Raw genomic sequence first — 15,717 nt, forward strand, 5'->3', positions numbered from 1 at the left:
ATAATAAGTTTATCGTGGCTCATCTATACATAATGCATTCAGTAGTTTATCCATAGGACCTACTTTTTGTAGTTTATCGATATGGCCAACTTTTTGTAGCTCATCTACATTGTGTTTACCTGCATTTGATCCATAAAACTACTTTTTGTAGCTCATCCATACGGTCCTTTACCTGTAGTTGATCTATATGAACCACTTTTTATTGTTCACCCATGCGGTCTTAACCTGTAATTGACCTATATGAACCACTTCCGAGAATTCACTCATGCGGCCTTTACCTGTAGTTGATCTATATGAACCACTTTCTATAGTTCACCCATGCGGTCTTTATCTGAAGTTGATCTATATAAACCACTTTCTGTAGTTCACCCATGTAGTATTTACCTGTAGTTGATCTATATGAACCACTTTCTATAGTTCAGTCATGCGGTCTTTACCTGTAGTTGATCTATATGAACCACTTTTTATAGCTCATCCATGCGGTATTTACCTGTAGTTGATCTATATGAACCACTTTCTATAGTTCAGTCATGCGGTCTTTACCTGTAGTTGATCTATATGAACCACTTTTTATAGTTCACACATTCGGTCTTTACCTGTAATTGATCTATATGAACCACTTTTTATAGCTCATCCATGCGGTATTTACCTGTAGTTGATCTATATGAACCATTTTCATACCTTATTCATACGGTTCTGTATCTGTAGTTTATTCACACAAACCAATTTATGTAATTCATCCACACGAATCACTTCACACAGTTCATATGGTCCTCCTTCTGTCGCTTATCCATATGATCCTCTTTCTGGCTCATCCATAAGAAGTTTTTCTTGCCAATAGCTAGACAATAAGCCAGATGATTGCCCTAATTCACATAAATCTCAAATACATGTTTAAAGTAAAATACCCTTCCCAAATCAATAAAATCATTATTGATTGGTATCTGTAACGTAACTTATGATACGTATTGACGGTAAAACCAAGACAACGCATTCCGCATGGTTTTCGGACATTTATCTCAACCGATGATTTTATAATTTATGGAAACAAAGAATACTTAAACAGTAATTCTCCTAAAGTCGTTTCTTTGTATTTCTTTTTTGCTAGAAAGCGAATGAAAAGGTAGAACAAACAACGCCCGACATGGCCAGGTGGTTAGGGCGCTCGACTCGTGATGTGAGGGTAACGGGTTCGAATCCCTGTCGCACCAAACGTGCTTACCATTTTAGCCGTTGGGACGCTATAATGTTCGGTCAATCCAACTATTCGTTGGTAAAAGAGTATCCCAAGAGTTGGCGGTGGGTGATGATGACTAGCTGCCTTCCCTTTAGTCCCTTGCGCAGCTCCAAATGAAAAGCAAGAACAATCATAAAATGCAACAAGAAAACGAACAATTTAAGCACAGACAGAAGTAGAAGTGGTTAGCTGGTTTTGTTCCGCTAAAGAATGTGTCATAAATACGTGAGCTTGAAAAGAAGCCAATTCTGTAGTAATAACCATGTTTAGTGCCTCCTATTTGCGAACAAGTAAAATTTGACTTGACATTCGTAAAAGTAGCGAAAGTGTAAAGGTAAATTTCTTATTCTTTAACATAAGTAAAAACAATATGTATAGGCAGTAAATATTTATGTTTTCACATCTATAGTGGTAGCACTGACTACGTCAACACGCAGTGCTGTAACGTTTCTTTTTCTAATGGTTGTTTTTCTTTGCACATGACTGCATCTTGTGACGTCATGGAGATTCTCGAGAATTGTTCTTCAAATGTTTATATACTGTGGATAACTTTGAAGAAAAACTGAGGTTGTTCAGAACAATTGCTTATTCCGAAGTATGGCCTGTGAAGCTAGGCTTAATAAATAACGTTTTGAGGTAAATAGAAAACATTAACATTACCGTTATGTTATGAGACTCCTTCTTAGAGTGAAACCTTGAACTGTATAAAGTTGCATGGTCCCAAAATATATATATAGTATATTATCCAACTGGAAACAATGTTTAAGGAATTTTTTTAGACGTGATGTTGTTACTACACAAAATAAATAAATAAACACAACTACGGAGTGTTTGGAGCTGTTAAAAATACTTAATGCGATTCTGGGAGAATATTTTAACTTCTGAAACAAACGTGACACATTCTCTTTGAAGAAATAACAACTAAAAATATTTGTATCAACCAGTCATTTATTTAATAAGCTACACGACACTTTTTTCAATATTCTAAACCATTATTTGACAAAAGTGTATGTGTTTTGCACCTGCTTATGACTGACGAACTCATGGACCGATTGCTACCATACCTGATGGGTATTCTTAAGTGTTCCCCCTTTCCCGGAGAGTAACATATGAATGTCGGAGTTCGAACCTGACCCCTGCGTCACTACTAGGGTCCTGCGTTTTTACTTCATGCGTTGAAATTATATTTCAATAATCAGTTTGTCGTCTATGCTTGTTCATATCAGGTATGCTGAAGACAGTACGGGTTCTTTCAGACGAAGCTCAGTCTGTGTCACAAATAAAGAGAACAGGCCACCTGGATTTAAGTTCACAGATGAAAATAACAGGTTACATGGTATTAATTCATTGATAAAAACAACAGGTCTTGTGAGATTAAGTTCACATTTCAAGACAACAGTCTGTGTGTAATTAAGTTCATATTTCAAGACAACAGTCTGTGTGAGATTAAGTTCACATTTCAAGACAACAGTCTGTGTGAGATTAAGTTCACATTTCAAGACAACAGTCTGTGTGAGATTAAGTTCACATTTCAAGACAACAGTCTGTGTGAGATTAAGTTCACATTTCAAGACGACAGTCTGTGTGAAATTAAGTTCACATTTCAAGACAACAGTCTGTGTGAGATTAAGTTCACATTTCAAGACAACAGTCTGTGTGAGATTAAGTTCACATTTCAAGACAACAGTCTGTGTGAGATTAAGTTCACATTTCAAGACAACAGTCTGTGTCACACTAGCCTACTTACATTTCATACACCAAATTTTTCCATTAATTCCATCCACCCCAACTTCATGAACGAAAGAAGATGATCGTCATAATATCTCTTGTTGACGTCGTTGACCAACAATGACCATCATAACAGTTGAAGAATATAATTGTGAACATTGCTATATGTCGTACTTTTAATTATATTGGTTAAAAACCAAAATTTCATTGACATGTTAAAGAAGCCATTCTAAAAAAAAAAAAAAATTATGTGTGAGTCTTCTCCTCCTTCTGTGTAGACAGATTTATTATTATTATTATTCAGCTAGATATTACCACAGTTACTATAGCGTCTGTGTCAGCTAGATATTACCACAGTTACTATAGCGTCTGTGTCAGCTAGATATTACCACAGTTACTATAGCGTCTGTGTCAGCTAGATATTACCACAGTTAGTATAGTGTCTGTGTCAGTTAGATATTACTACAGTTACTATAGTGTCTGTGTCACCTAGACATTACCACAGTTACTATAGCGTCTGTGTCACCTAAACATTATCACAGTTAATATAGCGTCTGTGTCAGCTAGATATTACCACAGTTACTATAGCGTCTGTATTGAAGAAATTGATATCGTTTGTTTGATTTCGTTTCATCTTGACCACTTATAAAGTTGGACTTTTCCTAGTTAAGACCCGGCATGGTCAGATGGTTAAGGCACTCGATTCGCAATCTGAGGGTCACGAATTCGAATCCACGTCACACCAAACGTGCTCCCTCTTTCGGCAGTAGCAGTCAGTCCCACTATTTGTTGGTAAAACAGTAGCTCAAGAGTCGAATGAGGGTGGTAATGATTAGCTGCCTTCCCTCTATTCTTACACTGCTAAATTAGGGACGGCTAGCGCAGGTAGCCTTCGTGTAGCTTTACGCGAAATTCAAAACAAATCAAACCAAATCTCATTACGGTTGAATAATTCTCAAAGATTAAGAGCTCTGAAAGATTTTTAAGGTTTTCAATAAGAACTACTAGTCATCAGAAATGCAGTTTTTTGTTGTTTTTAAAACAAAATGGTTTCAGTGTTTAAAAGGAGAATGTTCTGTCGGAACTTTTGTTTTCATTATTCTTCGGATTTTGACAGTTAATGAACAAGAAGTTTTATACAAATGAAGATCTGTCCTCAACGGCTTCCTTCTCTTCTAAACGTTGAATTCTATTTAATCGCAAACGTTCCAGTTTTTCTGGATCTGGTGGAGAGCTCGAGAACATATGCTGATATATTATACCCGCAACTATCCCTCCAAGGATTGGACCTAGCCAGTAAATCTGGAATAAAGTTTGGAAAAGGTTCAAGTTGCTGCAAAAAAAAATGTTTATTTTGAGAAAATAAAGACTGGACTAAATGCGTCAGAAATAAAGTTGTTGTCTCTTGAAAACAGAAGTTGAAACACATTAACAAGAAACTGAAATCCTGAAAATAAATGAAGTCAAGAAATTTTCTAAAGAGTCAATCATTTTAAAACATTGTTACATCCAGTTACTCTAGAAGGTTTGAAACAATGGTTATTGTGTTGACGTAGTTTTAAAATAAAGTTGAAAATTATTGTACTCATATAGTATTTAAATAATGTTGAAAATAATGGTGTTAAAGTAGTATTGAAATAAAGTTGACGATTTAAACGTTAACGAAGTGCAGCTGTAAGGCAATCAATATAACATCAAATATCTCCTGAAGTAATATATTACAAGTGATAATCCAACAGTAGCAGTGGGAAGCGAGGATGTGTTTCACTTGTGAATAAAAACAAAAAAATGTGATCATTTATGAAAGATTAAAACAAGAGTTTTTATTTTGATCTTTCTTTCCTATCCTGAACTACCAACTTCGACGTAAAGCACTTTAAGCTATAAAAATTAGATTTCCATAGAGTGAGGTTCCTTATACATAAATGGCAGTATACTTAATAAGATAGCTGACACTCACCCAGTGATATTCCCAAACCCCTGAAATAACAGCGGGTCCGAACGACCTTGCCGTGTTCATACTGGCACCCGTATACTTGATCTATAAAAAATAGTAATAAGTGTTTTATCAAACACAAGACAGACAGGTAGATTGATGGTTTTTATGACAACAGAATGTGTAGATCGAAATAGCTGGTTCGAGAATATTCGTCCTTATGTTCAATGCACATAAACAGGCAAAACGAAGAGTTTAGCACGAGCTGATGCTCAGAGCACTCGACTGGCAATTCGCAGGTAATAAGATTGAAACCTGTCGCCTAACATACTCAACTTTTCAACCGAAAAAGCATAATAATGCGTCGGTCAATCCCATAATTTATTGATAAAAGTAACTGAAACTAGGCGCTTGGTTGTGTTGACTACCTGCCCTCTCTCTAACCTATCAAATCAAAGTTAGGGACTGTTATAGCAGATAGCCCTTCAGTTGTTTTGACGCAATTCAACAAACAAGGCGATATAAAAAAAACTTACCACGTAACGCCAAAAATCCTATCCAACTTTATAACAATCCATTTTAGTCCAAGGGAACCGGACTTTTTATTATAGCAATCTCGTTTCTAGTCCAAAGAAATCGCACTTATTATTATAACAATCCATTTTCTAGTCCAAGGAAAGCTAATTTCTTATTATAATAATCCATTTCTTAACCCAAGGGAACTGAACGTTTTAAATTTCCCAATGTTAAAATATTAAAATTTATGAAACCTGTATATATATATATTCAAAATATTAAACATCCGCGAACGAACAAAGTTTTATAACACAATTAAATCTATATTCGAACCGTTGTGAAAATCACTTTACATCTTCTAACGTGGTTAAGGCAGTAGACTCCTAATTCGAGAGTCCCGGGTGCAAATCCCCGTCACACCAAACATGTTCGCCCTTTCAGCTATGGGAGGTGTTATAATGTGACGGTCAATCCCACTATTCGTTGGTAAAAGAGTAGCCCAAGAGTTGGTTGTGGGTGGTGATGACTAGCTGCCTTCCCTCTAGTCCAGTAGTTCTTAACTTGGGGGTCGTTTGAAGTTTCTCGGGGATTCACGGAAGGTTTAGGAGTTATTGGGGAAATCACGGAGCAGTTTGTAGTTTTTGTGGCAAGTGCCTGTAACTGCCCATCAATGAGAAATACGTTGAAGTGCGGCAGCTGAACTGCGTCAAGATGCTTGTTGCGCAACCACCTGTCTAATTTTGAGTAAAAATTTACATATATTACAACGTTTTGAATTGCCTAAATTTTTAAACTATATAATATTAATACATCGAATTTAAAATTTAGATGTCAAAGTTTCCATCGTATGTAGTATATTTTCTCATTATATATATATAATATATCAACCCTCACACTCAGTGAATATGTAGGTTTTGTATGATGTTCAGTAATTCCATGGATTTTACATTTGTTTAACACTTGTAGCATTTATCAAGGTCATTTATTTGTAACATTTTTCAATAAATTAGGATCTTTATATAGTTTTGTTTTATTCTACCTTTACGCAAAGTTCACCATTACAAAAATTATTATAGGGGTCACGGTAATACCCTGGAGAGTCTCAGGGGGTAAGACGATGAAAAAGGTTAAGAACCACTGTGAGTCTAGTCTTACACTGCTAAATTAGGGACGGCTAGTGCAAATAGCCCTTGAGTAGCTTTGCGTAAAATTCAAACCAAACCAACGTGATTTGTCATGTCACCTGCTTTAATCTAATATATTTGGTACAGTCATTCAAATATTTTAATTTCACATCTTATTTCGTTACAAACACCCTACTGCTTTACAATGTTTGTACTTAGATTTGTTAAGTTACAGAATTAAGCACTCGACAATCATATAGCAAAATAATCCTAAAGCGAATATTTCAAACGGTGTTAATAATTTCTTTTGCCCCACATCTCTTGTTCACTTTTCTCTGTTTCTCTTTCTCTGTATATACATATATATATGTATAATTTCTAAAATTATAAACCGGGTTTCGATACCCATGGTGAGCAGAGCACAGATAGCCCTTTGTGTAACTTTGTGCTTAATAGCACGTTGACGTATATATGGAATAATATATTTTTTTTCCTGATAGCAGCCCTTATCCAGGTAAAAATGTAAGCAAACGTAAATAAGATTAGAATATATAACCTCTATCTAACTTTTGAACCACCCTCTATGTGTGGTATGTAATTTGAATATAATGTCATGCCTTTTGTAAGGTCCATACAGGTATCAGAAATTGTTTCCGAAACTGATAAGCCTAGTAATTGATAATGACGGTGTATATGCTGACAAGTTAAGCTGAAAGGTACGTTATGGATATTAGGTAACGCAAACAAGCGTATATATTCAGCAGTAGACAACTTTATCTAAACAACAGCAAAAGGTAACCTGTAACGACATGAAGCTGAAGTAAAACAAACATTGATAAAATGGTTGGTTGTTTACTTCATTTTCGTGTTCTCGTTATTACATTAGAACGATTGAAGGTGTTATGATAACACACTCAGGTACATTTCAAATTGTAGTGATTATTTCGAGCTGTTTTTGGTCTTTATAACGTTTCCGATAAGCATAGCAATTCATTTTGATATTATTTTAGACAGGCGTGATTGATTTGTTTGCAATTAAGCACAAAGCTACACAATAGGCTATCTGTGCTCTGCTCACGAGGGGTATCGAAATGTGGTTTCTAGCGTTGTTACTCCGCAGACATACTGCTATGCCACTTGAGGGCGCTGATAGAAACAATTTACAAATGTTTGGAAAATTAAGAAGAGTTTTTCAAAGTACCTAAAAAGTTATTCCATGAAAATGTTCTCCTGAGTTTCAGAAACAAAGATCTTGTCCCATATTTCTTCAGTTTAAGGTTGTCAGAAATGGTGTCCCCTAAATAAAACAAACAATTAAGCACTAGATGTACTTCCGCAGGGTCCAGGAAAGTGTCCTGTTTCAAAAATAAATAAACCCAGAATTAAGAGTAACATATATTTTTATTTCTGATCCTGAAGTTCATATATCATGCTGTGTTGTAGCCTACAGAGTATGTAATTCTTCTAGTAATTCGTGAGATGTACCCGCTTCAATAACATCACGACAGTACAAATTGTAACGTTAAGTGTCCCTTGTGTAACGTAATTTTAGTGTCTAATGTTTGACAAACAACACACTATTGTATAATAGTGCGAGTGCTTAAAACAGGTGATCCCTCCACTAGGTCTTCGGCCCCTTTCAGAAAAATCAACGGAAGAAATGTACCAAAAAGATCTGACCAATGGGCTCGCACTATGGGTTTTTACCTGCACTCCCAAGGGTTCACCAACTGGTTCTAGTATATTCACTTACGATCAACCATTACCAAGATAGTTTGTTTTTTATCCTGGTTTTGAAAGTGACTCTACAGACTGCTTTTGATAGCTTAAATGCCACTAAACGATAAAATCTTGGGTTCTATTTCTCGCAGTAATAGCTTAAAACAGACACGGTTCACAATGGCAAACTCCCTCGTTCTCATACGTTCGTACTTAACATAACCAGGGTATAGTTACCACCAAAGTTTAGAATAAACGAACTTTCACTTTATTCCTATTTTAAAAGTTTCACTCCTCTAATAAAAAAAAATCTAATTAAAAATTCTCTTATACAGAACCTTTAAGATATCGGGAAATTAAAAAAATTTGAAGCCTCTGCGAACATTAAACAAATGCTTAGAAGAAATTATTTTCTGTTGTCGCTTCTAAATAGAACAGTCTGGTATGGCCAGGTTAAGGCGCTCGACTCATAATTCGAGAGTCGCGGGTTCGAATCTCTGTCACACCAAACAGACCCACCTTTTCAGCCGTGGGGGCCTTATAAAGTGATGGTGAAAGAGTATCCCAAAACTTGGCGATGGGTGGTGATAACTAGCTGCCTTCCCTCTAGTCTTACACTGCTAAATTAGGGACAGCTAGCGAAGATAGCTCTTGTGTAGCTTTGCGCAAAATTCAAAACAAATTAATAGAATAATCCATAAAAAACAACTAAACACTCCATCCGCTGTCGTGTTTGATAAACAAAAAAACTGTTACTTTAGTCATACCCTACTTAGGTATCATTTCATACTTGGTTAACAAGATAATTGTGAAATATCCACAAATTCATTTAAATGTGACTTTGAAAACATGGTTCAGGTAAATAAGATTCTTTAACTTTGAAGGAAAACAACATTCGTTGAATTCTCTCGCCAGTGGTATACGAGTTCGTATACAACCAGGCACAACAGGAATATATCGAATCAACCAAACCAGTCTCTGCAGATGAATAAAAGAATAACATAATGTTAAGCCTTACAACACCAGTACTATTACCAACTACTTTCTAAGCCTATTTCCAGTTACTTCAACGTTACCTCTGTTCCCGGGACGAATTCCACCTTAGAGTATCAGAATGTATTTTTATTGAGCTAAAAAAAACCCAGCTCTTAAACAAAAGATTAGCGCGTTACCACTGTATCTTCAAATGTGAACATATATAGAAGAGGACACGAACTTCGATCATTGTTAGAAATGAGGACTAATAAAAGGTTTTTTTCTTTATAATGCATTAACTTAAACTGTTCCGTTTTCAAACAACCAAACGTTTTAAGAATTAGATTTAGAAACATATATATTACTGAGATACTCGTTGACAATAGGATGGTAACAAAAAAATAAACATATCAAGAGTCAACAGCAACATTACAAGTGTTGTACGAGGTAACAGAAACAATACGAAGACCTGTGTAAGATGTCATTACCACAGAAACCTGATGAAGTGTTGTTGTCCAGAATATTGTTTTCGTGTTGTCAATAAATATATTTTAATTTCGCGAGTTTTTCACCATTAATTTATATTCTATTTTATTTTGCTTTCGGTTATTTCTTCGCCTTAGCAATTATTTTATTAGTAGAACTAAGGTTTGTTTGTTTTTTTCATTTCGCGCAAAGCTACTGGAAGGCTATATGCACTAGCCGTCCCTAATTTTGCAGTGTAGGACTAGAGGGAAGGTAGCTAGTCATCACCACCCACCGCCAACTCTTGGGCTACTCTTTTACCAACGAATAGTGGAATTGACCGTCACATAATAACGCCTCCACGGTTGAAAAGGCGAGCATGTTTGGTGCGACGGGAACTCGAACCCGCGACCTTCGGATTACGAGTTGAACGCCTTAACCTACCTGGCCATGCTGGGCCAAAGAACTAAAGGGACAACGGTAAATCTACGGACTTACGCTTCTAAAATCTAGGGTTCGATTTCTCGTGGTATATCCTACAGGTAAACCAATGCAGCTTTACTCTCAAATACATACACACCCATTCATTATCTGTAAAAAGGCTGAAAATATACAAAAACTTTGTAAGCTACGTTTATCAAAATTAAATATTTTCACTATTTCAACTTTCAACTTATCAACACTATGAAAGAATTATAAACAAGTTTTAAAACCGGTTGATTCTAGTTACATCTTAACCACTTAAGTCAGATAGTTTTATCAGTTACCATATAAATTCTCCGAATTGCACGTTTTTTTAACCAATTTTCGCCACACCCACACAAGGTAATCCTGAGATAACCGGAATAACCCGCAATGATCTGGATGTATTCATTTCCGTCTTGAAAGATAATTCTCCTGGCGCATGTTTGCTGAATATTTCAGTGCAGGTTTGGTTGTTAGTTGACTTAATGTCCCATAGATAACAACCATGGAAGCATGCGATTGTTCTCAAAGACAAGAAATTCAACAAAAACTCAAACACTACTTCGCTTGACCAATAGCAACTGAAGCCTAATTGGCACAGTAAAGTGTAATTTGGAGCTCCTAATCGTGTGATGTTTATCACACTGGTGTTGATAAAAAGAGTTAAGCGAGTTCAAAGCCTTTTTTTTTAATTTCGCGCAAAGCTACACGAGGGCTATCTGCGCTAGCCGTCACTAATTTAGCAGTGTAAGTCTAGAGGGAAAGCAGCAAGTCATCATCACCCACCTCCAACTCTTGGGCTATTCTTTTTTAAGGAATAGTGGGATTGACTGTCACATTATAACGCCCCACGGCTGAAAAGGTAAGCATGTTTGGTGTGGCGGGGATTTGAACCCACAACCCTCAGATTACGAGTCGAGCTCCCTAACCACCTGTTAATGCCAGGCCTCAGTCTCTCTTTTTTCTTATGTTTAGATGCCATTTTATAACAAAACGAGAATAAAACATTGTGCACAGTTATCCTTTAACCAGTTAACTAATATTTAATGAAATTTCACAAGTAATCTTTATAATCGTATAATAGGCCTTTTTGTCAACAGACAGCAGAAAATCATTTCAGTTAAGTCGTTGCTGTTCAATTGGCGGGGTTTGTTTTTTTCAATGACACTGTAGGATCATAACAGTATACATAACTTTAAAATAAAATATATCTTATGTTTTGCTATTGGGTCGAACTTGGCTAAGAGGTTAACGTACTGAAACTTTGAATATGAGAATTGAGGGTTCGCAGCTCCTTTGCCGCAAAAATAATGAATAAAAAGGTGCGCACTTAAAGGCGCTGGATACATAATAGGAGTGACTGTCAAATCAAATTATTTGGTCAAATAAGAGTTTTTGTTGTTAGTAGTTAAGTACAAAGCTACACAAAGAGTTATCTGTGCTCTGTTCATCAAGGGGAATTAAAACCTGGTTTCTAGAGTTGTCTAAAGTTTGATTAGATGCTGTTGACTAACTAGTTGACTTCATCCTAGATTGTTAATTCCAAATTAGGAATGGTATGTCTTGTTCTGCAATACTTCCTGGTACCACTTTCAACCTATAATTGGGTATTTTATTCTTTTAAGTTTATAATGTTACGGTTCACCACATGTACGATCTTCATTATTATTTTACATGTTAAAGTTCAAGACGTTATAGGTTGCACATGATTTTATAAAACCATAATTTCACCTTATTCTTAATCAGTCTGCTCCATTTAATGCGAGGCTCCGGCATGGCCAGGTGGTTAAGGCACTCGACTCATAATCTGGGGGTCGCGAGTTCCAATTCCTGTTGCACCAAACTTGCTCGCCCTTTCAGCTGTGGGGGCGTTATAATGTGACAGTCAATCACACTATTCTTTGGTAAAAGAGTAGCCCAAGAGTTGGCGGTGAGTGATGATAACTAGCTGTCTTCCCTCTAATCTTACACTGCTAAATTAAGGACGGCTAGAGTAGATAGCCCTCGTGTAGCTTTGCGCGAAATTCAAAACAAACCAAACCAATTGATGCAACCGTGCCAATTCTTAGGCGTTCATATAGAGAATTAAATACATCATATTAAAACGATTCGGAAAATGCAAATTAGTAAGTCAAGTGAAAATCACAGTCATTATAAAATCCTTTACAAAACCGTGTATGAGAATGCATTTTGATATTATTTCGTGTTTCGCAAGTAGTGAGATGCAATATCAAAAATTAAGCACTTTGGGGACAAAACTGGAACTTTCCGACACACACTATTCATACATTCAGATCTTAGAATTTCTAAGACGTAAATACCTTTTTTCACTTATTAAAATTTGAAAACAAAATAACATGGGTCAGCTTGGGACGCCAAGGATCAACCAGAAAGAGACCTGTAATAATTAAGTCTCATGCGCACAAGTCGCTTCAACTGCATATATGCTCAACTGTCGGATACCTCGAACAACGGAAGAATGATTAATCAAGAGTTCAGGCTATTCCATAAAAAGACGTAGTGGTTAAGCTCCTGAATGCAGCATCTATGGATTTTTGTGCTATCACACTGTTGAAACGGACATTTGAAAGTCTTAGAATAGTTATGCAGTGAAAAGCTAAAAGGACATGCTTTGCATATGACAACTTTGAGAAAAGGTCTCTTATAATAAAAAGTGCGCTACAGAACTATTTTAAAATGTATGTTCGTCAGATAGAGCATGAATGGACGTGACGACATGGACTGTAACGACGTGACTAGGACAGAAAATCGTTTTACACGCTTAATATTTCTCAATTTTCAATTCTGAGCCAAACTACCAAAAGTGAATATATGAGCTTTAAATAATTTACAAAATTAAAAGTGGGTGATAAAAATTTTAAAAAAATAATTCAGGAACATCAAGCTAAGTCTATCTTAAAATCAATCATAACTTACGACTCCATCTTATTGTGCCACATATGTTTATTTTCTTCTTTTATTTCTATAACCAAGCACTTGAGGAATATTTTAAAGTCACAAAAAGGTTACGCTCCTTTACTAAGAGTTTAACGGAGATAAGCATTTTGCCAACAGAGGACCAGGATTTAGAAGAATATCGCACTTTAAAATTAGAGGAAAGACATAATCCATCCTACTACCCTTTACAGGATATTGTTCATTTGCAAAATTACAAAAGAAAATATCCTCTTTAACTAGTAATCAGCCACTTCTGATTCCAATATTCTGGAGAATGGAGGTTGGCTGTTTTCCTGAAAAACACTAGAAACCTTTCACTGAAAGCTATCGTCTTTTACAGCGGGTTATCTGCTGTGTCCACTGAGGGGAATCAAACCCCTGATTTTAGCGTTGTAAATCCGGAGACTTATCGCTCTCCCAGCATGGGATTGTACAGTTTATTTGTCTCACAGTTTTGCACAAAGCTAAAGATGATTCCTATCAGTCTGATAGTCTGTGGTTCACGTCCCGTTGCCGCGAAATCGCCTTTCGTACTTTGGGGCCACTATTCGATTAGGGAAGCCTAAGAGTTTGCGGAGGTTGCTGTTAACTAGTTGCCTTCCCTCTAGTCTATCACTTTCAAATTATGGACGGGTAACTTTTTTCACCTATTCAAATTAATGAACGAACAAAGTTTTGTTGCGCGAAAGGCATTTTCTTACACCACCAAAAAAATTAAATTTATATATTAATAAAACAACCACTGATCAAATGAAGATCTGAATTTCATTATAACTTCACAACATTTTGATCATTTTTCAGAGAGACACTTTCACTGCCATAATAAAATAAAAGATTAACTGCTAAGACAAATTATTATTTTTCTTTGCCCCGTTGTATTACTAAAAATAAACGCAAGTTTTGTTTAGTTTAACTACAACAGACAGTTTATAAAATGACTAAAAATATAACGGTAAAAAACAAAGCTGAAATAAGAACTAGACGAGAAATCATTTTATTTATCTGAGTGTGTAACTCGTTACTAAACTTATGTAATATGTCTGTTACGACTTGGGTCATATTAACCCGTTACAATTTCAAATGAATTTAAATAGCGTTGAGTTGATAAAATATCTTTTCTTTGCACATATTTTAATATTTTGTTTTAGATCTTAGAAATTATTGCATATTATCATTGTAATAAACTGGAAGATATATTTGCATCATGAAATTATAGAAACCAATGCATGGTCATTTAGACTAGAGAAAACTTAAACGTTACTCCAAATGTACCCTCCATCCTCGTTTAAAACAGTATATTTTGGTTATAAAGGTTATATCTGAATCAGTCAGTATACTCACAGCAAACAAATGGCAAGTTGTCACGGAAAGCCCAATAGCCAAAGGAGCAGATCCGGTGACGTCTAATCTGTTGTCGTCACAAACAGAGAACACTGTAAAAACCAGGATGAAAGTTATAGAGATCTCTACAATACATCCTTGATAGGATTTAAATGCGCGTGAATTGTGGTGGCCCCTAATGACCCCTGCTGCTTCGTAGGGGTCAGTGCCTTTAAGACCGCTGCTCCTGTAATGGCGCCCAAGCACTGAGCACTAACGTAAAAAACAGCTCGAATAAAAGAACATTTTTTGGTAACTAAAAAAGCCAACGTGACAGCAGGATTGATGTGTCCACCACTGACGTGGCATATGGCCTGAACCACAGTACCTACAGTTAATCCGAAAGCTAAAGCTATCTGGACTATAGTTGGCTTATAGTTTTCGTCCCAGCCGGAGATACAGGAACCGCAGCCCACAAGCACCAAAAGCGCTGTTCCGATGAACTCAGCTAAGAATGATTTCCATAACGTGCTTCTGACGGTAAGTTCGTCAATTCCACAAACCGCTCGAAACTTTCGAACGTGCCCCATTCTGCAAGATTTGCTCAAAATTGATCAGTGGCGTTAAGAATGCAATCGCAAAGACGTTCCACCAGTTACAACTTTTTTCTTATAGGGTAGTATTATTAGCTTTTTTTCTTTTTTTTTACTGTGAGCTAAAAACAGACCAATCAGGGAGCGACAGTCGTTTCAGCCGTAGGTAAACGGTCCGATATCTGACGTCATATGTACTCCTAGAAACGCTCATTCCCTGTAAATTCCGGAGATGCCACAAATGATATATCAAATATAATAAGATTTTAATAAGTGAACGAATTTTCAGACGAAACTACATACAGTAAGACGTAGCTTATTAGTCAGATTCACTCAACCTACATTACAAACCGAGTAAGGCTTCCAAATATCTGTATTTCTAAAAAGAAAGTCAACTGGCGAGGGAAGTTTGCCAACAAAAAAAAAACGCCTCCGCTCGCATGTGCAAAGAGCTTTCTAAAACGCGAATGACGACAAATCACGTTATAAAACACACTAAAAGATTTGGTATTAGCGATAAGCAATCAGATCTTTTGAGTGAGTCGTCATCCCCCCCACGTGGCAGTGAGTTGTTTATAATGTTTACAATAAACCTGGTCTAAGTCGGACACAGACAGAAATATCTAAAGATGGATGCTGCTTTAATAGGAGGAATAATAATAGTATATGACTGAACTACAA

At 36.2% G+C, this 15,717-nt stretch overlaps 1 pseudogene across 1 annotated transcript; it reads right to left on the bottom strand.

Moving 5' to 3' along the window:
* Positions 1 to 2,171: 2,171 nt before the first annotated feature.
* On the bottom strand, positions 2,172 to 15,469 carry LOC143238259 (aquaporin AQPAe.a-like; annotated as a pseudogene). The gene is made up of 3 exons (XR_013020476.1): positions 14,465 to 15,469; positions 4,926 to 5,006; positions 2,172 to 4,267 (listed from the first exon to the last, which is right to left on the bottom strand). The product of XR_013020476.1 is annotated as an aquaporin AQPAe.a-like (transcript).
* Positions 15,470 to 15,717: the final 248 nt, after the last annotated feature.

The sequence above is a fragment of the Tachypleus tridentatus genome, chromosome 13, assembly GCF_004210375.1.
Source record: "Tachypleus tridentatus isolate NWPU-2018 chromosome 13, ASM421037v1, whole genome shotgun sequence".
Classification (NCBI taxonomy): domain Eukaryota; kingdom Metazoa; phylum Arthropoda; class Merostomata; order Xiphosura; family Limulidae; genus Tachypleus; species Tachypleus tridentatus.